Source organism: Pseudochaenichthys georgianus, chromosome 5, assembly GCF_902827115.2.
Source record: "Pseudochaenichthys georgianus chromosome 5, fPseGeo1.2, whole genome shotgun sequence".
Classification (NCBI taxonomy): Eukaryota; Metazoa; Chordata; class Actinopteri; order Perciformes; family Channichthyidae; genus Pseudochaenichthys; species Pseudochaenichthys georgianus.
The window spans coordinates 18,473,607-18,499,232 of NC_047507.1; the positions used below are offsets into that span (position 1 = coordinate 18,473,607).

The 25,626-nt window shown below is 40.8% G+C and overlaps 1 pseudogene; it reads right to left on the minus strand.

The window, feature by feature from the left end:
* Window positions 1–7,121: 7,121 nt before the first annotated feature.
* On the minus strand, window positions 7,122–19,486 carry LOC117446171 (sodium- and chloride-dependent GABA transporter 2-like; annotated as a pseudogene).
* Between the last annotated feature and the right edge of the window lie 6,140 nt (window positions 19,487–25,626).

The window sequence follows — 25,626 nt, forward strand, 5'->3', positions numbered from 1 at the left end:
CAACCCTTTATTAGTATATAAGTGCTTTGTTAATAATTCTATCGCTCGAAGTGGAGTCGAAAGAGATGAGTTTTCAGTCTGGAAGATGTGTAAGCTTTCTGCTGTCCTGATTTCAATGGGGAGCTCATTCCACCATTTTCTTGTGCCCTCATTGGTCATGTTCGTGTGTGTTGGAGGAGTGGCTCTGTGAGGAAGTCTGAAGTTGGTGCATCATGGCATGTGGCTCATTAAAAAATAAGTACAGCTATTGTCTCCCTCTTGTATAACTGGTCGGCCCCACCTGCAGCAGGTAATCCAGGGTTGCCAACTCTCACGCATCTGGCGTGTGACACACGCTTTCACTCTCAATCTCACGCTCTCACGCTGCCCAAACTATTCTCAAGCCAAAAACAAGATGAACCGGTGATCGTCTTTTGTTGGTTATTTACAATGTTGAGTTGATCCGCTCCCTCCCCGCCTCCACCACCATCAGACCCCCCTATTAGTGCTCGGTCACTGTTCGCTTTGTGAGAGGGTTTGAAGGTCTAATTTCTAATGATTGATAGTTACACATACTTATTGTATGTATTAGTTTAGTTTGCCCCTGGTACGTAAAAAGGATAATAATAGCGTTTTTTTAAATTATACTGAGTTATTCTTCTTGTCAATAACCGCTACTATTTGTTTGTTTTATGGATTTGGGCCGATCTGGGTCTAAATGCCAGGGCCGATTTGCTGTCCCAGTCCAGCCCTGGTCACTGCGGTTCTCTATTGAATTAATTTTAACTGATCAATAACTGAATGAGTTTGTTTCACTCTTAGACCAGCAGGGGTACAAATCTATGCAGACTGCTGCAATAAATACATGAATTAACTGTCTCATCGATTTTTGTCTGAATTAATATGATAATATTAACAATCATATCATTGCTATCAGCTGTCATTCACTCTTATGATTCACATATTCAGTGTTATTATTAAATAAACAATTTTTGGAGGAGTTAATGATGAATGTTCCTCAAGATGCTTGCGCACCCTCATATATCAAAATTCAAAAGAATCAAAAGAACAGTTGAGCGCCCCACAACTTCATTACAAACAGTTACAACTTGACTTTACTGTACATCAGAAAGAACAAACATTATACCAAACATTAAACTAACTGCATCAGTTAGGGTTAAAACAACGTGTATGCAGCTAAAACATATACATCGCTGCAGTTATTATCCAGTGGAAGGTCCAGGGGGAATTGCACAGGGGAAAATAACGTATCTATGCCCAATTTTAGATGCGGATTTTGTTAAACTAATACGTTTGCGCTGGCATTTTACACCGAGAATAAAACGAAGTTCGACCATGTTTTTTTTTTCTGCAGGGAGAAATGTGAAGATCACGTGACATAGACGCCAGCCATTGGAATGAATGGTGAACGTAGGGATCTTACAATTTCAGAGGCGTTTTTGTAGAAATACTACGTCCTACGTTGTGGACCAACGTAGTTATTACACGTTTTTTTATGAGACTGGGTTGTCTCCACTGCAGCCTGTGCATCTCACTGTACTGGCCTAGTTAAATCAAATTGGTTACTTTTTTTGGGCTGGGCAGTGTAGTTTTTACACAACGTCTTATTTGACTTTCTCAGGAATTAAAACAGTTTTTTGGAGGCAGACCCCCTCAAAGAAAAAAATATATATATTTACACACGTGAGGTCATCATCTTAACAGTTTTTTAGAAAACTAAGATGGTATTTATTTTTGTTTTGTCTTATACCGTGGGAATGGCAAATACTTAAAGAATGAAGAATGTTCTCTTAAGCATGATACTCAAAGCACACCTAATTTAATCATAGTAAAGTAATTGTTAACTACAGTATGTTGAGGAAAGAGGGTTGAAATGTGCACAGATTATTATTACTTCTATGACATTACATGTCATTTGTTAGACGCTTTTATCCAAAGCGACTTACATACATTCAGTACTGTGGGCAATCCCCACAGGAGCCATTTGGGGTGAAGTGTCTTGCCCAAGGACACAACGACATGCTGACTGCAGTGGGACTCAAATTTGCTACCCCCTGATTCGAAGTCCAGCACTCTATCCACTTAGCCACAGCCGCTATTATTATTATTATTATTATTATTATTATTATTTATACTTTAGTTCTACTTTAGTTCATTACTAATACTTTAGTTAATGACTTCCCTAATAACCACTTCAGATTCATGTGTACAGTTGTTGGTAAATACATTTTAAAAGATGCTTTAGAGACATGGATCAAGAGAGGAAGGAGGCCCACAGAGATAGCTTATGTATAGGTCCAGAGTTGTGTGCTACGCCCCTGTGTGGATGTAGTTCTTCTAAATTATATATATATAAATAACTTAATATATATTCACAATTTATGTGCATGTAGAATTAGAAATAACCAATATGGTGAAGAGTATTACTTTTGACCAAACTACTGCTGTTTTGCATTGAGGGCATTTAAAGTAATTGAAATAAAGTACATGTCTTTTTGTTCTTTTTATCAAACATTTAAACTGTTGACTGAGATGAGAAAGTGATGAGAAAGTGAACGCTGAATCATGGCTGATTAAAAAAAAAAAACAGCCATGTAAAGTATACTAATGCCACGATGTAGAAACAGAAACCATCTACCACCCAGCTTTCATAAGTATGCCAACTCCCATAAGTGGGATTTCCAGACCAAGGCGCTTGTGTTTATCTGATTAGCATCCACAAATTGTCACTATAGCAAGCTGTTAAACCGGAGGGGTTTGGTCCTATCTAATTTACAATCCTCACAAATTGGATTCACACCTTGTATGTAATTCAGAGGTGTTAAGCAGGTGGTCTGGGAGTCAGGATGCACATTAGAGGTGACACCTGTCACCTTTAATTTAGGTCAACAAGTGTTTACAGCAGCCACCCACTGCCTTTGAAGTTCAAAGACCTAAGGTTGCCTCCGAAGGCAGAGACTGATGGTCAAATATAGTCAACCATGCTTTTTGATGATGAGATTTGTCTTTACAGGGAGCACTATAAGTGCATCTAATAAATCCCAACATATATAATATATAATTGAGTTATTATTGAATTATTGATACAAAAATGTGGTCACTTTAATGCTGTAACTACCACTAACAATTTCTCACAATTTCTTACTACAAAGCTTGTGAAATCACCCTCAAGGGATCAATAATGTATTGTTTTCGACTTTTTAGAATTAAAGAATGTTTAATTTCATTACAAACACAACCACAAATATACATTAAAACAGACACAACATTTCAATATATATAAACATTTCAACATGTAATGTACTGTCGCTACTTGCATCCACATCGTTTTTTCCCAATATAGGTTCCAAAACAAGTTTTCTGTATAATGGCATTCAAACTTTGCCAAGCCACACTACATTGTTCAATAATGTGTTTAAATAGTCCTGAAAACCTCTATCTTTACTAGAGCGGATAAAGGCAAAAGCTTTTCCTTGTTCAGATACCCAACCTGCCACCTGCTGCCAAAAGGATGCAACAACCATACAATAATAAATGTAAAATGTTCTCCTCTGCTTCAGGCACTACAAATACAGAAATAGTACACATCAAAGTTGACTTTACAATGTGGCCAATTGTTATAATGCCAGAAGTGACAAACATCAATAAAGCTTGGTTTTTAGCCTGTCCATAATAATATATCAGTTTATTTGTTGATGACATTTTCTATAAAACCACTTGGTGAGTAACTAATGCTGTGTGAAACAAATCAGAACATGGACAATCTTATTAAATGATATGTGTTGGTTTGTTATACACACAAAGGCCCATCCACACCCACCCACCTGAGGTTCAATAAACAATGAAACAGCAAGCCAAGTATCCATTTCTTCAATAATCAAAACTACAACAGCAATTATCCTGAACATTGTCATTCAAATATAGCTTTTACATGGTTGAAAGAGTTGTTTTAAGTTTATGTGGGACATCTGACACCAAGAACATGTGAGACCTGAGCTCTAAATGAGATGTATACAGAAGCTTTGAGATACTCATAAGCCCAATGCAGGGGAAATGTCTAAAGCCCTAGACAAAAAGGTGCTTTGCCTCTGTGCGTAAGGTCACATGTTGACAGGTAATTGGGATTAGCTTTCTTGCTTCACAGCTACGCAAGTACTTAACACACTCCTGTGCAGGTTAAGTGTGGAAACTGTAACAGGAAGTTCTGTACCTGTGCCAAATAGAAACACTATGCGAATCTGTTCGTAGGTCAGGAAAACACATTATGTGACTGGCCTTGAACAAATTGTACAACATTAGTGTCAATCAATGAACACAGACATGTTACCAAGCACACTGACTGCATGGTGTGTATTTGTTATTCTGCAAATACTTCTATGTGAGTCTACTGCATTGACTGTAGAGCTTTAAAGTTAACTTGATAGCACTTATTTGTAGTGAAATGCCTAAATCTTGTATCTTTTAAAATAATCTGAAAATGTACATGGAGTGTTTTGTGTTAGAATTTCTGTGGAAGAAAGCTAAAAGTACAATATAAAGCTAGTTTCAGAATGATGAAACACTGTCAATAAAGTTGTACAGAAACAACATTCAAAGAGACAGGGGCCGTTTCTCAATCGTGAGTATACCTGCTGCAGAGCAACTATTTTCAAGTATACTACGTCATAGAGTGGCACAGAATGCTGGGCATTTAACATGCATTTAAACGTCCTTTGGCGGCCACTCGATGACATAGTATACTTGAAATAGTTGCTCTGCAGCAGTTTACTCGACATTGAGAAACGGCCAGGATTCAATGTGTAGAGGATATGGGTTTAAAGGGAAGTTAATATGACTAAAAATGTATGGAATACTCCCTGAAGAGTAGGCACTATAATAGCCTCTAAAACACTAGTAAAAAGACAGAGACTGAATACAGAAATAGTCACCAATTGGAACTTCAAAACATTTTTAAAGTAAGATAATGGTTGTTTTGTTTGATAGATGTTGCTTGTTGTTGTTTTCCTTCACATGACAGTAACATAAAATAGGGTAAAAGGCCTAGGACACTAAAAGATCAAGGCAGATACCCGCTTGATAGACAGGAACACAGGAAGACTATGAGCCTATAATACAAACGCATAGACATTACATCCAATAATACCAAAACCAACCAAATACACTTTATAAAAGTATTTCCATATTGGTACATGTTGTTGTTGTTGTTGTTGTTGTTGTTGTTGTGTTGGTGTTGTTGTTGTTGCAGTGATGCATTTTTCAAATGAATCAGTTCTGACTGGTCTGCTGTTTGCCTTATATTTTGTCCATGAGTATAGTTTATACAAGGACGACTATTTGCATTACTGAAGCTCCCTCATGTGGTCAGTTGTATACTTCTCAGCACAGTGTTAATCTCAGCAAATAGTGGTGCACACATGATAGTATAGTATATTAGTTAACCTTAATTAAATTAAAACTAATGCAAAAGCCCTGCATGAACAGTAAGTAAGTGTATACGATATAAACACGTATTATGTATTTACATCTAATAATAGTGTTCACACGCAGGCAGTCATGCACTAATCAAAGGTAAATGCAATGAACCAAGACTGAATGTTTGCATGTGTTGCTGAAACCTCTCTGGTGGTTCATTTGATATAGCTCATGGTTCAATAACAGGACATTAAATTATGTTTATTTTTGTTCTGTTGTATAGGGTGTAAAAGCATTATTCTTATGACTGTTTGTCACTAAACGTGTATTCATGTTGGTTATTGGTTTTACAAGTGATTTATTAAGTAAACACATATACATGACCAGTTAATAAAGGTGTTAAGGCCATATAGACCGTTTCATGTGAAAGTAATTAAAAGAAAATAAACATCAGCACCACCAGGCGGCCAAACCATGGAATAGAAGATGACCTGTGTGATCTGTGTCAGATATGTCTGTTATTCTTAGTATTTACAAGCAGAGGTGGAAGCTCAGAAACTCATAAAGTGGTTGTTATATAATTTATTTAGAATGTACAATATACTTAAAAATTGCTTGGTACATAACTTGAGTTTAAACGTTTTTTTAGTTAAATTACACTTTTTTAAATATGGTGTGTTGAGGGTATAGTGGGAAAGAACAAGAGTACGATGAGGAACAGATTATGACAATGAACTACTCACTGTTTATTTTTTACTTAGTTTAGTAATTAGAAAGGTAAATCTACTGGTGTAAACATCAAATCCGTTGTCCATGTAATGTTAAAACACACCGGCAAAAAGTTAAATTACATTGAAATGGGAGCCCTTTGGTGATCTTATGTTTTCAATTTAAGTATTTTTTAACTTTAATCATTTGTAATGTAAAATATGACATGTTGGATACCCTCTATTCAAACAGCTGATCATCTGATAGGGAAATAGAGTGAGGAAATTCACTGTGGACTGTAGGTTTTTCTATAGTTGTGGGGATTTTTTTGTTTTCCTTCTGATGAGCCTTAAGCCCTTCTTTGTGTTTATTGTAAATATAGAAAATAGAGAAACTCTCAAGCAAAGATTGGGGTATAATAATGCATTACCTTTTATGTATCAGGATTCTTTTTTTAAATATTTTTGCAAAGGAATTAGTTGTGATGATAACGATTTAAAATAAAATCCCACATATAACCTACTTGCACTGTAATTACAGTGTGAAAGGGTTGTACTGAGGCTTTATGTTACTCTGTAATTTGATTGAGAAAAGCTCTGAACATGCAATGTGTTGAATTACAGCCTGTAGACCAAGTTTCACCCTCGGTTTCAGGTGTTTAAGGCACACAGGTGTGGTTTGTTATGCTGCATTACAACGATGCATTGTAAAGTGTTATGCTCACCTTACAGTACATTCGCAGTTATTAAAGTTGTAAGTAAGTTTATCAGTAATTTACACAGTCACATTTATTAAAACGCTATCTTTGGCTTCTTCTGGTTTGTTCCTGAAAAACCATAGTGTATGAATCTTTTAGTTATGTATTAAACACTCAAAAACAAGCATTCAAATCAAAAACTATTTAATAGAGTTTTAGTATTCAGTATCAATACATTAAATGAATTAATACACTGTTTAGGATCCGCACTCATCAGGATTATTGTTTAATTTCATTACGTTATTCATGCAGTGTAGATGATGGAGTACCTCTGATTTGTTTCCCCTTTGTCGTCTGAATTTTCTGATTGGCTCAGTGTGTACAAGCCTGTGAAAGTCTCAAAGGCTTCTTTATTTAATGCCTTCTTTAACGTTTCAGTGGGTAAGTCCTTAGCTGGAGTGCACAGAACTATCAGTCTCTGTGTGGAGAAAGAAATTACAGTTTAGCATTAAAGTCTAAAGTATGTTAACTTTGGTGGAATAATAATTATAAAAGTATGATCACGTAAACCCATAAGAAAGAAAAAAGGCCAGTTAGGGCAAGGCATGTTATGGGTACAAAATCAAAACAAATACAATATGATTCAATACATTACTTGTGACTTATTGATGTAATTTTTTCATAACAAAATAAAATAGAAACATCTAACTTTTTTTCCAAACCACCACATTTTAACAATATGTGAATGCTATTAAGTAAATAGTCACTAAATACCAACTATAAGTTTGGTACCTTCAACACAACTTATTTATCTACATGAATTTCACAAGTGGTGAGATTTAGCTCCACATTTTCCCAGATTTCCTTTCTTTCATGCTGTAAAACCATATCAGCACCATCACAGGAGTCCTATTTGTGCCAGTACCTACTATTACTAATATTCTTTAAGCAGAACGAGTGTAAGCCAGATGTCATTGATAAGTACAATACAGTTTCTATGTCAATGTAAGGATAAAAATCGTTCCTCCATTAATCCAATTACTTAGTTACAGGGCCAGGGTCTGAAATGATCCGAAATGATCATGTCACAGACCCAAACTGAATGTTTTCAAAACTAATCCATACTTCATGTCAATTGTTTTTTATTTTAAAACTATTGTCTGATAAGTAACAGTAACATGACAGTAATGACGTGTGACAGTACCTGTCTCAGTGATCCTGGAGTGACACTCACAGCGTACAGCATCCACAGAGGAACCATGAGCGTTGAAGAGAGCGTAAAGAATCCTCCAATAGTGTAGCCCCACCAGGGGTATTCATAAGTGTTGTTGAATTTCAGCGGAGTATATTTGACCAAGGAGAAGATAAATGTGCACTTAAAAAAAACACAAGGCGAAAGAAGAGAAGGTAAGAAAACATAAAATAAATGTTTGTATAAAACACAGTCATTACAATTTGCAGTTGCCTATTGTTTATTTTAATTATTTTAAAACCTACAATGGAAACTGAGGTTCCTATTACTGTATATGTATTTTGAACATTTATTCATGATGTAACTCATGTTTTGGTTTTCTTTCAGATTAATCTCAGAGTATACAGTAGACATTTGAAGTACAGGAATATGTCGTCTCTTTAGCAGATTGTGACAGTTAAAGAGAACATATCTAAGATTTATTTAGATAGTCTTGTAATTAAATATTTCATTAGGAAACACAAGCCAGTGATGACAGAGATTACTCGAGCATTTAATTCAAACTGACATCAAAAGTCTTGAGTTGCAATACAGTATACCCCATCTAAAACTGGTCTCCATCTGGTCATGCACTGCCTTTAGGACAGAAGCCTCTGGCAGCTGTCAAATACATTTGCTTGTTAGTAAAGCATAAACAATGTTACAAGGCAGGCATTCCCTCATCTCCAATACTTACTACACAGATAGCTGGTGTGAAGTACTGCCAACAATATTTCATGTAGGACCATGGCCGATATCCAATCATGTCCTTTATATTATCATAATGGCGATCTGCACCTGATAAAAAATATATAGAAATGTTACTCATGTTGGATCAGTGTATATAACGCCCCTCAAATCAATTTAACATAGTTGGTTTGATAGGAAACTGTGGGATCCCAACTTGTATTAAACATCAGTTTAAAAAAAAAAAAACAGGGTTTCCAAAACATAAGGCTTGTGGGCTGTGGATCCCCTGAAATGAATCAATGACTATGTTGTTACAAAGAGGTTAACCACATCAGTAATGTTTTCCTGTGCAATTTATTTTCTCCTTCCTACACTCTCAATGTCTTTCAACCCCTCATTACGCCTAGGTGTGGAACGACTGGATTAATAACTACTTGTCTGTAAAACATGAGATCCAACAGTGTGAGTTAAATGTTCTCCTTACCATAAACCCATCCAATACAGACAGACTGAAGAACAGAAAAAAGCAGGAGGGTCATCCCACTGCAGGCGTAGTAGTCAAACAGTTGAAAATATAAAGGCCTCCCTGCAAATAAGAGAGTCCTTCAGTGAAAGGCAAAGCGGGTGGTTATTGCATCATTCACACTTTGTGTTTACATGGATACAAACTGTTTCAAATGTTATCTGCTCTTTTATTTTATGTCTACACCTTCACACTTACAACTGCATTTCTACAGTTATGTAAAGTAGATGTAGCGTTAATTTATTCAGGGAATCAAGATGAAAACGTTTTCACCACTCACCTCCGTCACCATCAGAAGGCCAATGAAGAAACTTCCAACAGAAATACCGAGAAGGAGAAGTTTACGCCGACAGCTGTTTTGAAAGAAGTCCGGATACATGTCGGAGATGGTAGTGACCAATGCCTCTTGACATACGAACTAAGGTAAATAAAATATATGTATTAACACAAAAACATGTATTATAGTGTTTGAATCTCATTATTGAAAAAGATCTTTGTAATCCTACCTCACTATCTAATCCTAAGAAGATGATCATAATGAAGAAGAAAATAGCCCAGAGCTGGGGAAGTGGCATCAGGGCCACAGCCCGAGGATAAGCAATGAATGCCAACCCTGGACCTACACAGTGCATGGAAAAAAGGAACATTTTCATAAATAATCTAAACAGTAACAATCTGAGTTTCTGTCAAGAGTTATCCATCCTCTATACCTGATTCAGCCACCATCGATATATCCACACCTTGCTCCTTTGCCATAAAACCGAGCACAGAAAAGATGGCAAAGCCAGCCACAAAGCTGGTTAAACTGTTTAAAAGGCACAGGTAGAGACAGTCTCTATGGAGGAAATATGAAAACATTAGTAAACCTGTGCACTAAAGGTCTGAACTGCAGTAAGAGCTGAATTACATTTTGAATTGAATGGACAGTGCAGATGAGAGAAATGCATACCTGTAGCAGTTGTTACTGTACTTGTTGTAACTTCCTAAAGATGTCAGAACACCTGTGCAAACTCCATAGGAGTAGAAGACTTGGCTACCAGCATCCATCCATACCTAAAGGATATGGATTAGTTTGAAAAGATGCAAGAATGCAGAATCTTCTAAATGTTCTCTGTGTACAGTGTAGTGTAATTTAATTGTTGCAAAATGTCTCTCTTGCACTACAATATGCTCATACTTCTAAAGTTAAGTTAGTCATTAAAAAAAGGGACTGGTAGTTGTTGTGGCTGTGACTAATTTAGCTTTTAGCAGACTCTCGGTCTTGTTTGTGATCATATTCAGCCATTAAAGCACTTGGTTAAGGTCAGGGAGAGGTCGTACCTCTGGATCAGCGAGGCGGGATGGGTCTGGGTAGAGGTAGAACACGATTCCTTCTTTGGCCCCTGGTAATGTGAGACCACGTACAAGCAGCACCACCAGCATTACATATGGAAATGTGGCAGTGAAGTAGACCACCTGAGACAGAACCAACACATCGTCTGTTACTTTTAAATATTACATATTTTAAGAACAGGCTATAAATGAGATCAGACATTAAAGATGTAATTTTAAGATTGCACTGTACCTTTCCTGTGGACTTCACTCCATTCCAGACACAGAAATAACACAACACCCAGGCAAGAAGTAGACAGAGGGCCAGGTCCCATCTGACATTACCGATTTCATTAATTCCCCTGGACAGGCCTAAGATTCTCCTCCTGTAACAGTGTAATACAAATAAAGAACACAATTGCCCTTTTATGATGTTTTTATTTATGCTACTTATGTCAGGGTTGAGTGAAGCAGGCAGGACCCAAACGCAGATTTAACAGAAAATACCTTTATAAAAAGGCTACAAGAAAACTACAGAGCTCTTCCCCGTGAACATAGTCAAAAACCAAACAAGGATCTCACAAAGACTGACAGAAAAACCAGAACTTAAATGCACACAAGACTAATCACACTAACAGGTGAGGAGGGAGGAGAAAACACAGGGGCAACAAGGTGAACACAATCAGGAAATCAGACACAGGAGGGCAAACACATGGGCTGCGTTTCACTTCGGTTAAATGGATTCCTTGCGTCCCTCACTTGCGTCGTTTCCCTGCGACTAGTCCCTCCCACCAGGGAAGCATGGAGAGATGCAAGGAAACCACGAGAAGCAGGGGCCGTTTCTCAATCGCGAGGATGCTGGCTTGGTAGTCGCATACTTCCAAGTCACTTCCTTCAGAAACGAAGCCAGTATACTTCCAAGCCACGGCTTCGGAAAACTGAGAAGAATGGAACAGACTAACAAGTGTTCCACAAATATTGTCCCCTTGAAAACCGTTACTGAACTGATTTTGGATATTTGTACTATGATAACCATTAATCTGCCCTTCAATGTTGACCATTTTCTGGATCTTCTCGGGGATTCTTCAAGTCCCGCCAAATTATGTGTGACGTCATTGCGGGCACAGCGCTCCAGCTGCACCGTTCAGGATCCCAGCATCTGCATGTAAACGCACGATGGCGCACACAGCAGCAAGCGATGACAGCGATGACAGTTTAATTTTGAACGTGTCTGAGATCTCATATGAGGCTGAATGATCGGTTTATGTTGTATCTGTTAGAAGTTTAGGAATTAGGTGCGTCAATATGGGCGATCATATGGTCATGTAGCCAGTGGTGGACTGCGACTAAAAATCATCCCGGGACTCTCGACCGGCCCACTTCGGTACCGCTAGTAAATTGTCAACGGGGGGAGTGGGGGATGTGCTAGTGACTTATCCGACCGGCCCACTTCGGTACCGGCCAGTCCGCCACTGCACCCAGCCCACGTAAACTGTGAACGGGGGGAGCCTCGCTGCGGGGAAACGGTGAACTTAGTGTCCTGATCGGAGTGGGAATAATAATAATAATAATAATAATCCGTGCATTTTATCCATTAATTTCCCCAACATTGTGGTAAAAAAAACACACGTTTAATCCATGTTGGTGTACTACAACTACAAAAAGCATCGGTTTGTTTTCTCATTAGGAAATGCAGACCGGCTCAAACAAACGATTTTTAAATCATCATCCTCACGATCATTTAATGTATCATATGTTCGCCGAATTGACATGAAAGCACTAATAAATGTAGTTTCATCCACTTGAGTTTACAACTACAAAAATAATCGATTTGTTTTTATATCACATCCGACGGGAGGAAATTCAGCATCTCCGATTTTAATCCTAATTTAATCCTCTTCACCACGATCATTTATGTTTATGTTCGCCGAATTGACATGAAAGCACTGACAAATATGAATACTGTAGTCAACTTCATTAAAACGTTAATAACGTGCCTAATCTCCAGAGGTGTGGACTCGAGTCACATGACTTGGACTCGAGTCAGACTCGAGTCACCAATTTGATGACTTGAGACTCGACTTGACAAAATCACAAAAGACTTGCGACTCGACTTGGACTTGAGCCTTCTGACTTGAGGTGACTTGATACTTTAATTCAGAGGTCTCCAACACGCCGATCGCGAGATGCCGCTAGAAGAGCAGCCTCCCGTCGGGGAGAGCAGAATCTATAGGTTACTTACGTAACCCCAGTTCTCCGAGTAACATGAAGTGAGATGTCTCACTATGGGATGCGCCTCATCGCGGAGCAAACAGAAATGTGCACTTAAAAAAAAAAACAGGCGAAAGAAGAAAAGGTAAGAAAACATAAAATAAATGTTTGTATAAAACACAGTCATTACAATTTGCAGTTGCCTATTGTTTATTTTAATTATTTTAAAACCTACAATGGAAACTGAGGTTCCTATTACTGTATATGTATTTTGAACATTTATTCATGATGTAACTCATGTTTTGGTTTTCTTTCAGATTAATCTCAGAGTATACAGTAGACATTTGAAGTACAGGAATATGTCGTCTCTTTAGCAGATTGTGACAGTTAAAGAGAACATATCTAAGATTTATTTAGATAGTCTTGTAATTAAATATTTCATTAGGAAACACAAGCCAGTGATGACAGAGATTACTCGAGCATTTAATTCAAACTGACATCAAAAGTCGCTTGGCAGCTGCCAGGGTCAGCTTTATGTCACACTGTATTCAGATTGTACCACTCACGGGCCAGGTCCATAGAGCTAAGTGCTCTGGGTGTGGTTGAAAGATCGCCCCCCCCGCTTGGGACAGTAGGTCTCCGCGTAGTGGGAGCTGCCATGGCTGCCCGCACAGCAGCTGATATATCTCCGCTAGCCAGTACATAGCTGGCCAGTGCGGAGCTATCAGGATAAGTGTGTGGCGTTGCTCTCTCACTCTGGCCAGAGTTGGTGGTATCAGAGCCAGGGGTGGGAACGCGTACAGAAGGCCTGGGGGCCAATCGTGCGCGAGTGCATCCACGCCTAACGGTGCATTTAGATCGCGCATCGAAAAGAACAGCTGACACTGAGCGTTGTCTTTCGATGCGAACAGATCCACCGCGGCTCTGCCGTAACGCACCAACAGCTGGCTCACAATCCTTGGATGTAGAGTCCAGTCTGCATAAAGTGGTGTACTTTTGGACAGTAGATCTGCCCCGAGGTTCATCACTCCCGGTACGTGCGTCGCTCTCAGAGAGAGGTGACGTCTACCGCTCCATAGGATCAGTTTGCGCGCCAGTGTGTGTAACTGGAGAGAATGCAAACCCGCTTGGCGGTTAATATACAATATTGTGGTCGTATTGTCTGTCCTCACGAGGACATGATGTCCCCTGAGGAAAGGCAGAAAGCGTTTTAGGGTGAGAAACACCGCTAAAAGCTCCAGGTAATTTATGTGCGCCCGCTGGAGGTCTCTGCTCCAGAGACCCCTCACCGGGCGACCTTCATAAATACCTCCCCAACCTGTCAGACATGCGTCCGTGGTGACCACTTTCCGTGAAAGGACAGCACCCATAGGCACACCTCGTACTAGAAAAGTCGGGTGCAGCCAGTGGCGCAGTGCCATTACGCATTTCACAGTAACCATCACTCTCCGCGCGCCGTGGCCACCCAGCGCTGAAACTCCCTCATGTGTAAGCGTCCCAGTCGTACGACCAGGATGGCTGACGCCATGAGCCCCAGCAATCGCAGGCATGATCTGAAGAGAACATGTTTGCGCAGCTGGAAAAGAGCGAGACAAGCTCTGAAAGCTTTCACTCTTTCCGCGAATGCAGAATGCCCGAGAAGCGAAGGGGGGTGACAGCAAATTGGAGTCTGTAGCCCCGTGTTACTGTCTTGAAAACCCAAGCAGATGATGTGAGCATCTTCCACTGCATGCTCCTTAGAGCCAGTGGAGATATCACGGCTCTTCCCCTCTGAGTCTCTATTTGTTGTGTTATGGGGCCCTCTATTGTCTGAACACAGTGGTGCCCCTTTTCGACAATCCCCACCAACAATGCGCATGCGCATGACGGTGGTGCCTTTAAAGCCCCAGCCAGCACTGCGCAATGCGCGTGGCGGTGGTGCCTTCACAGACCCGCCTGTAATCCGCCTTTTGAGAGATGCCGTAGCTGCTCTCAGAAGGGGAACAGTTGACGGGCTGTTTATTGGTTTTATTGTTTTTCTTTTCATTTTTTTGAGCTGCGCCCTCGGCCTGAAGCCTGGATGCGTCAGCGGCAAATGTTTTATGACAGAAAAATCAACAAATGTGTGACATGTGTTTGTGCGGACTTGAGGATGGTGTTGACACATCTCTCGAGGCGGCGGGAACACATTTAGAGCTGGGGAACCGTGGACTTCCAGCTCTGTCACAGAGGAGAAGGAGGGGCTGTCACATCGCTTCTTCTTCCTCCCCATCTCCGGGAAGACCGGAAGGAGTTGCCTCTTTGTCCTCGTTGCTTGGGGAAAATGTTTCCCCTCGTAACGGGACCTGGAGGTCTCCTTGGCCATTTCGGGCCACGGGATGTCTAGTCTGGACGCGGCACGCTGACACACGGCCTGCAGGTCCATGCTCAGACAGGGCGAAGCTGGTGTGCTATCGCCGGGGAGAGCAGCCATCGGCTCAGGCTTTGCAGCCTGAGCCGATGACACAAAGATATCGTCTTCTTGCTCATCCGAATCAGACAGGAGGAACTCAGAGGCACCCTCTTCGTCCTCCATATAATCCAATTCCAGGATATCCTCCGCCGGCGAAACCATGGTGAGGTCCAGCTGGGAGCCCCAGCTTGGTAAAGCGTGGGGCTCCGTTCTCGCGTCTCTTGCCGCCAGCGGGTCCCAGCCTGACACGGCGCGGGACTCCGGTTCCTTAGCTGCTGCTGTTGATGAGCCCCAGACCGACACAGTGCGGGGCTCAATCTCTGCGGCGGACGCCCCCGCGTCTTGATTGCCAGCCGGCAAATCAGCGGACATGAGGGGGTCCTGTCCCGACAAGCTAGCTTGGCGTGCTAACCGTCGGCGGAGGCTCTTTACGGTGAAGCGGGCATTAAAATAAAAATTCTTCCAACCTGTCCTTAATCCGGAGAAAAAAGGACGGTGCAGATTTTATTTTATTTTTTTCTCAAAGAATATTAACTGGTGTGTTAATATTCTTTACAGAGATGGGGACTCGAGTCTGTGACTCGGACTCGAGTCGCACTTAAGTCGCACACACAGAGACTTCAGACTTGACTTGGACTCGTGACCAAAAGACTTCAGACTCGACTTGGACTCGTGTGTTGGGACTCGTGAACAATCATTGTGTTTTCTATTTTTGGTGTATTAAAGGTGGGGTAGGTACATTTGAGAGAAACCGGCTCGAGATCGCTAGAATTTGAAAATACACAACCGGAGATAATCTGCTAGAGGCTGCTACTTCCTTATAGAGCCCGCCTCCTCCAACACACACGAACGCGCACATGACCAATGAGGGCACGAGATAAATGTGTGCCCAGATGGAAGGCTGACAGGCAGGTAGGCCATCCAGTTATTTTAGCCGGGCTCATTACGCAGACGTGCGCGCCTCTGTTACTACCTCGTAGTAACACAATGGCGACCGGCGGCACACCTGCGGCTGTACCGCTTGTAATTAGGTTAAACTACAAAAACTTCTAACAAAACGCCGGCGGCACCAACAAAAGGAGCGCACACTGCAAAGTCTGCAATATCAAAATCAAGGATGCTGGCGCAACAACGTCAAATTTCATCAGGCACTTGAAAACTCACCCGGAGAGGTCAGTCACATTAACGCATGGACGGTTAGCAAACATGTTTAGCTCAGCATCAGCTATGTAATGTTAACTTAGCTTGCTACTAGCTTTGTATTTGTGATACTGATTTCTGATTCTGAAGTGTTTTGCTTATAAGTTGTTTGCATTTAGCTAAAGTGTGATGTTTTTCCTCATATAGCACATTGCAATAGCCTATTTAAAGTGATCATATAACAAACAAGTAATCAGTACTGATACTGTATGTTAATAGATATAGGAGTGATAATAACACAGTAAATGCTTTGAATTTCTTAGATATAGCTTTGCAGTATTCTTAACAGACTGGATAGCAGCAGACAATAGAAGGCTTATTACAACCAGAAGAGACATGAGACTTTTATTTTTTAGAGACTTGAGACTTGACTTGGACTCGTGACCAAAGACTTGAGACTTGATCAAGTCTCACCCCACAAAGACTTGAGACTTGACTTGGACTCGTGACCAAAGACTTGAGACTTGACTTGGACTTGCAAAAAAAGACTTGTGAACATCTCTGATTCTTTAATCTTTTCCTCCTCTGTGAGAAAAAAGAAAAAACGTCCTCGCTACCGTGGTGTCGGTAGTGAGGGAAAGCAAGCTAGCAACAGGTGTGTTGTTAGCTTGAAAAAAAATCCAAACCTTACCTCAATTTCCGAGGAAAGAAACGGCGAGGTCGATTGTAATACTAACTGGTGTGTTAGCATTACCAGTCTTCTTGCGAAGCAGAAGAGTAGCCGGCGAGCGCCTGTCGACCGAAAGTTAGCTTTGGGTTCAGTCTGTGGACTGTTAAGCTAGCCCGGCTACCATTGAGATGTGCTCTGAAGCGATAAGAGGTGTTTGAATGACGCATGCGACGTAGCGCAAGCTACTTATAGGGGGTGGATTCCCTGACGCTGACGCCAAGATCACCAGCCAATCAGGATTGGCGTAATGAGATTGATGCTTCTGTTTGCTCCGCGATGAGGCGCATCCCATAGTGAGACATCGAACGGAGTGTTATGAATGAGAACTGCTCTCATGTCAAGAAGCATCAGATCAGTGCATGCACTGCCTCGTCCAATCAGTGAGCGATACACAGTAAGGGGGCGTGGCGAGTGTCTGAGGATTTCATCGAAGGATGGTCTGGTGGTTCCTCGGTTATAGCTCCTCCATTATCGCTCCTCGCTCCTCCGGCAAAAATAAGGCCATTGGGACGCTACTCAAGATGGCGCAGACAAATCAACTTCCAGTGAGACAGAGACCGAGGAGCGAGGAAATTAAAAATAAGAGAAGTGAGAAGGGCCCGGGGACAGAGCTGCTGTCAGACGAACAGCTGTGCGGCGTCATCACAAACGGACGTCGCTTCACGTGATGCTCCGGAGGAAAGTACGTCCCATTGCTCTTAAAACTAATTTCCCTGCTTCTCGTGGTTTCCTTGCGTCCCTACATGCTTCCCTGGAGGGAGGGACTAAACACAGGGAAACGAAGCAAGTGAGGGAAGCAAGGATTTAATTTAACCGACCTGAGACGGGGCCATGGTCTGGTGGTTCCTCGATTATAGCTCCTCCATTATCGCTCCTCGATCCTCGGTCCTCCGGCAAAAATAAGGCCATTGGGACGCTACTCAAGATGGCGCAGACTAATCAACTTCCGGTGAGACCGAGACCGAGGAGCGAGGAAATTAAAAATAAGAGAAGTGAAACGCAGCCAGAGACAGGAATCAACAGACAAGACAGGGGGTGAACACAAAATAAAACAAAAATAATACAGGAAACCAGAGACAGACAAAACACAACACAGACAGACCGTGACAACTTACTCCCAAAACTCTACAACGGAAGACGTGCTTTGTCCTAACTGGTGCAGAGAGGATGTTTGATTGTGACCATGCTCAAAACAGGCATCTTAAAATGAAGGAATAAGATGGATTGTGAAAACTGATAAAGGAAGTAGATTATTTACACAGTTGTATGTGTCATATCTGGAAATAAAGTTGTGATACCTGTGTTCCAGCTGTTTTGACAGCTCGCCCATGGAAGCTCAGATGTGAAGGATGAAAACAGGTAGAGAAACGCCCAGGCCAGGATGATTATGTAATACACCCCAGTGTACAAAACAACCACTTGACTTCCATAACCTAAGCCTGCAGAGAGAGACATGTTATTGCGATATCATGAAAAATCACTAAATAATAAATAATTATGTTTGTATTTTACTCAAGTAAAAAATAAGAGGTAGGTGTACTTTACAATATTTCCAATGTTTTCTAATTCATATTTTTTAAATTTGAATAGAAAATCAAATATTGCGCTTTTGAATTCAATCTATTTGTTTAAGTAAATGTAAGTCTAATAAAGTATCAATTGACTTTTCCAGTCTTGAAGACAAAAAAAACAATGTCCTTCAAACTGCATATTATGCAACAATATTCATTAGAAGTTAGTCATTATGCTGTTGTTTTTCTTATTCTCAAAGCTGATAAAATCTCGCTACAAACATTATGAAGACTTGTACCTTCAAAAAGAGGACATATTTTCCTCCAACATGTTATTCCACCCTGACTGGTGTACTGGCCCAGAGATGTCTCCAGGAAGAAGAGTGGGATGCCACAGGTGAACAAGAACAAAACATAAGGTATGAAGAAAACCCCTTTAAAATAAAAATGAGATATCGTTGTTAAAGTATTGAAACAATTTCATACTTTTGAGAACATTCAATAATGATGTTGTGAGAAGACACTTCAGAAATCATAGTAACTTTCTGACAGAGTTGTAGGATTTCTACCGCAGCACTTTAATTAAATTCTGACAAACCAATTATTAACTAAATTTAGTCATAATCCCTTCCAAGGCAGGCTACAACATAATATTTGCACATGATCCACACCTGGCCGGAACAATAAAGATTTACCTCCTCCATTTTTGTAGCAAAGGTAAGGAAACCTCCAGACGTTTCCCAAACCAACAATATGACCGGCCACTGCCAGGATGAACTCAATCTTGCTGTCCCACTGTTCCCTCTCCCGAGGTTTGGATTGGGTTGGGTCTGGTTTGGTCCCATGGGTCATCAGATTTAGTTTCAGCTGTGAGTTTTGCGATTGGTCCATTTTAACCTTTTAGTAATCAGGTAATGAATATTAGTAAGAAATTAAGCTGTACTACATTGTAGTCAAAATGTTTACATATAAGTTTTCTCTTAGGCCTACTGTCAGGTTTCACTCAACATTAATTATTTAGTGAATTGTATATAAACGCCATGTTAAATAATAGACCTTAAACAAGGCGTTAAATAAGCTGCACCCCACTTGCTACACAATAGATAAATATATATTTATATTATATATATATATATTATTATAAATGTATATATAAAATAGGCTCTGTGAGGCTGTAGGCGCAGCAGTACAGTTAAAAGCTAATGTGTTACAATGTCAATGCTAATGTGCACATGGTGAACAGATACTGTTTACAGATTCTACTTTCTAAATAACCGATGCAAAGATTCCCATGAACTGAACTTTAATTAAACATAGTATAACATTTTTCAAATCCAAACCTGAAAGATGCAGACTCTACCCTGAGTAACTGAAGTGTTTCCTCTTCTGACTGAAAGAAAATACCAGCCCCTCTCAAAGAATAAGTTGAGTAAAATGGGTTTTCTGTGAGGAGGGGCCACTGAGACTGATCTAACCATTATTTCCTTGGAAACCAATAGAAACCAATTCAGCATGGCACACACACACACACACACACACACACACACACACACACACAACACACGCACGCACACACACACACACACACACACCACACACACACAAACAAACACAAAGTGTTGGCTTTATCTGCTTTCCAAGATTAAAAGATAACCACTTGGGGGTGTCTCCGTTATCTTGGGGAGACAGGCTTACAGCACATGCAACACGTATGTTTTCCTCTTGTTGTTGTCGTAGAGCTGGTTCATATATAAAAGTAAACAACACTTAACAACACCATTTTTCAGGCATTGTTTCAGAAAGTAAAGTAAACTTTTCCCAATATTCAAGAATGTTTGTTTTAATCTACGAACAACCCAATCTACAAACTGTGTTGATGCAACAATATTAATTTGCAGATATTAATGGTCATGTATGGTGTACTGTTAACGTGTTTGTCTTATTTTAATAATATAATAATATTAAGACTTTCCTTGAATACAAATATACTTTTATCCAGTAAAAATGACATTCCACATTGGTGTCAACCTGTAACAATCACATGACATGGAATTTAAAAGTTATTAAAATGTACTGTAGACAGCCACTTTAATTCGTATACAACTTGTCTTTGTTTATAAAAAAAAAGAAGCTAAATGGCTTCCAGATTATTCTTTAAATGTTATACACATATATGTTGGCAAGCATTTAGTCTTTGAATGCTAACTTAAACAGGTTTTTCCCTCTTCACAAAAGTGTCACTTTGCATAACAACAGGAACAAAAGTATTAGAGCAGAGGATAAGACATCTCGCCTTTCCTAGTCTAATTGTTCTCCAACAGTTCCCCTAACTAAGAGATGGGGAACTGGACCTGGGACGTTGCTGCGGCTTGCAAAAGCTGTCAGTGGATCTGGAGGGTCTTTGGTGGATTTTCTGAACAATTGTAGGTAATTTCTGACACACACACATTCAGTCACATTCAAAAACTATTGCACACCAGAGAGAGAGAGTGAGTGGAGACTATGGCAGGGAGAAAATGGGCCTGTACTGCCTCCTTCTGGTGTCTGAAACACCCTAAGGAAGTAAAGTTCAAAACAAATTCTCCAGTTCCATGATATTAGGTATAAAGATACGTGTGCTCAGTTTAGCATTGCAATCTTTCAGTCGTTGCACAGTGGGTCACCTATTTTTTGATTGATAACTTATTAACATTTATTGACATGTAGTGACAGTAGAGGCTGTCACTACAGAGGCTTCTCAATACTCAAATTTCCCCTCCTGGACTCCTCGACTCCTCGGTCCTCCGGTAGTGACCCGGAAATGAATTTCAGTGCGCCATTTTGAAGGACGTCTCATTTCTCTAAATGCACACCGAGGACCGAGGATCGAGCGTCGAGGAGGCTCTCTGGAGGAGCTATAACCGAGGATACACTGATGGTTCCTCCACGGCTCCTCCGCGGATGCATTTCCGGGATCGGTGGAGGCGTGACGCACGGCCGGACTTATCTCAGCCAATGACAGCTCTGCATGCATCCCCTGGATATTATTTTAGAACCTGCTCTCATCGCAACGCGATGTTTACAGTGAGAACAGCTGTGAGGTCCTGCAGAAAGCAGAGCAGTGTGTACAATATATATCACTCAGTATAACAGACCTACTCTCTTTATTTGCTTTAGTTTAGTAGATATCTACAAACAAAGAGTCGATATTTTTCTAAAACCATTTAGTGCTTCACATAATAAAATACACAACGGCTGTAGCCTGATTATGCTTTAGGAGCTGTAGGTGTGTGTGGTATAGTGTGTAGGTGTGTGTCGCACGCACCTACACACTGTACAACAGGCACTGGTACAGTGTGTAGGTGCGTGTTGTACAGTGTGTATGTGTGTGTTGTACAGTGCGCAGATGCGGTGGACAGACAGGTCTCAGTTGGTTTGGTGTCCTTACTTTTAATACTTGCAAATACAACTTTTGGCCCGTAATTTCAATTCCCCATTTCAGCGACCAGAGAGAGGGGGGGGAATATATCCAGTCTCTGATTGTGTTACGTTATTATGAGAGTGCTCTCATACTTTAAATTGCATATATTTATATAAATATATTTGTGTGTGTGTGTCCACATCTGTAGCCTGTTATTGCCTCATTATACCGCACTCTCAATGAATTCAAAGTAAATATGTGGGGGGACAATGTTCAGCTGATCTAACAGAGATTATAAAATATGACGAAACACTCGACAGCTGATGCAGCTGTTGCCACGTAATAATGAACGGACGTCGCTTTAAAATGACCGCTCAGAGGAGAGGAGTTCTCATTTCTTTAAACGTCTGCTGCGTCCCCTCCTCTCTCCTCGGTTCCCCTCCTCGGTCCTCTGCTCGCATCTCCTGTGGGCGGGACTAAGTCTCGAGGAGGGGAGTCGAGGAGGGGAGTCGAGGAGGGGAAATTTAAGAATTGAGAAGCCTCTTACCCGATCGTTTAGTACAGGTGCAGGTCCATCTTCTTCTAACCCGTGGCCGATATTGGTGGTGAGGAAGATGATGAGAGGGAGAGAGATCAGCGCGAGTGGGGAGAGCGAGGAGAACTGGCGGTAAGCAGAAGCTAAGAAAATTAGGAAAAGATTATTATTAAGGTTATGATACTCTGTAGTTCTGGAACCCATTAATATCCCCTTGATGAAGCACTAATAAGACAAATATTATAAGAGAAACATTCGTTAGCCTACAAGCTAGTAAGCTGGCTTTTTTAGGTCTTCCCTGGCAAGTTAAAATATAGCTTAATGGGACTCTGATACGTTGTCTCATTGAAAGTTAATCAACATTCATGAACAATTACTGTCAGCTGGCAGCTTGTTTCGTTTAGTGTATTTACTTATTTGGTTATAAGGGCAACAGTGGTCTTTTGGGACCTGAAGAAAATGTTTATAGTCAGCTTGTTGTGGTAGTTTTGATTGACAATATATAGAATGAATAATATAGAAATAGATAAAAAATGGAGGCACACATGTAGTTTTGACCATTAACTGTGTGGTATTGTTATGTCAATGCCTATTTGTATGGACCTCTATCAGGGAATCCATCATTCTGTATCATCGTGTTGAGCCAGGTAGCATCCCCAGAGGAGGAGAGTGAGGAGAGCAAAGAGCAGGAGGACATAGATTACTTTCCCCGCCCCGAGCCATCTATGTTACAGATGTTTTTAGAACAGCACCCACAACAACATACCAGAAGTCCAGTTGTGCAGACGGTATTCACCTGTAAAGATGGCACCAGCAGAAAGTGGCGTCATATTGCAAGGGACGTCATATGTTGTTTTGTTTTGTATGTCTGGCATTTGGGAAGAGGACTGACACTGGCACATTTATAACTGGAATGTCAGGTTGGAGGCACGCACACCAGCGTACAGAGGAGCACGGAAAGAGCATTACACATTCAACCTGTGCTGAAGCTTTTTTCTTACGGTGCTCTAAAGCAGACATCGAAAGCATGTTTGCTGGCAGTCAGATGTCTGCTCATAGGGAACAAGTCCGAAAGAGACGTCAGGTTTTGGAGCGTGTGGTGAAAGTGCAAGCAGGTAGAGAATGAGGGAGCATATATGCTAGCTGACAACACCGTGGACCACGGTAACATTTTGGAGCTCATCCTTTTATTAGGAAAGTATGATATCTGCTTAAAAGAGCATCTGGATGATTGCGTAGAGAAGAGCAAGAAATTGCACCAATCCAGTGGAACAAAAGGTAGAGGGTCTCTCATCACCCTACTCTCCAAAACTACTGTTAACTCCATCATAGAAACTGTTAGTAGTCTAATCAAAGAAAGTATCTCCAGTGATGTCCAGAAGGCCGGAATGTCTTCTGTTCAGCTGGACACAACACAAGAACTTCTCAGGATCAGTGTTCAGTAATCTTAAAATATGTCAATGAGACTGTGCAAGAGAGGCTTGTGGCTTTAGTGAAGTGCCATGCATCCACCGGACAATACTTCATGCATCTGAAACTGGACAAGGGCATGTGTGTATAGGTAATGCAACAGATGGAGCATCCAATATGCAAGGCCGGTACAAAGGATTTTCTGCACTGATGACCTCCCAGTCACCCACTCATGTCCATGTGTGGTGCTATGCTCATGTTCTTAATCTTGTCCTGGCTGAAACTACCCAAAATGTCATCGAATGTGGAGCACTTTTCAACCTAATCAATGACATAGCAGTGTTTATCAGGGAGTCATATCAGAGGGTCGATCTGTGGGAGAAACGAGCCCAAGAAAAGATGCGTCGACTCATCCTGTAGACTCATCTGGTCCTATCTCTATCGTGTTGTCATAGAAAGGGGAGGCAGGGCACTATAGGGCCCCCCCCTTAAATTAACTAGAAGTCATCATTTAAGGGGTTATTTTTTAAAACTTTTCTTACAGACATTACATTACATTGCATTTAGCTGAGGCTTTTATCCAAAGCGACTTACAATAAGTACATTCGACCAAGAAGACACAACCTTGAGGAAAACAGAATCATATAAGTACATCAGGTTTCATAGAGCCAAGCATGTCAAGTGCTACTCAACTGGCTTTAGATAAGCCAACCCTTTATTAGTATATAAGTGCTTTGTTAATAATTCTATCGCTCGAAGTGGAGTCGAAAGAGATGAGTTTTCAGTCTGGAAGATGTGTAAGCTTTCTGCTGTCCTGATTTCAATGGGGAGCTCATTCCACCATTTTCTTGTGCCCTCATTGGTCATGTTCGTGTGTGTTGGAGGAGTGGCTCTGTGAGGAAGTCTGAAGTTGGTGCATCATGGCATGTGGCTCATTAAAAAATAAGTACAGCTATTGTCTCCCTCTTGTATAACTGGTCGGCCCCACCTGCAGCAGGTAATCCAGGGTTGCCAACTCTCACGCATCTGGCGTGTGACACACGCTTTCACTCTCAATCTCACGCTCTCACGCTGCCCAAACTATTCTCAAGCCAAAAACAAGATGAACCGGTGATCGTCTTTTGTTGGTTATTTACAATGTTGAGTTGATCCGCTCCCTCCCCGCCTCCACCACCATCAGACCCCCCTATTAGTGCTCGGTCACTGTTCGCTTTGTGAGAGGGTTTGAAGGTCTAATTTCTAATGATTGATAGTTACACATACTTATTGTATGTATTAGTTTAGTTTGCCCCTGGTACGTAAAAAGGATAATAATAGCGTTTTTTTAAATTATACTGAGTTATTCTTCTTGTCAATAACCGCTACTATTTGTTTGTTTTATGGATTTGGGCCGGTCTGGGTCTAAATGCCAGGGCCGATTTGCTGTCCCAGTCCAGCCCTGGTCACTGCGGTTCTCTATTGAATTAATTTTAACTGATCAATAACTGAATGAGTTTGTTTCACTCTTAGACCAGCAGGGGTACAAATCTATGCAGACTGCTGCAATAAATACATGAATTAACTGTCTCATCGATTTTTGTCTGAATTAATATGATAATATTAACAATCATATCATTGCTATCAGCTGTCATTCACTCTTATGATTCACATATTCAGTGTTATTATTAAATAAACAATTTTTGGAGG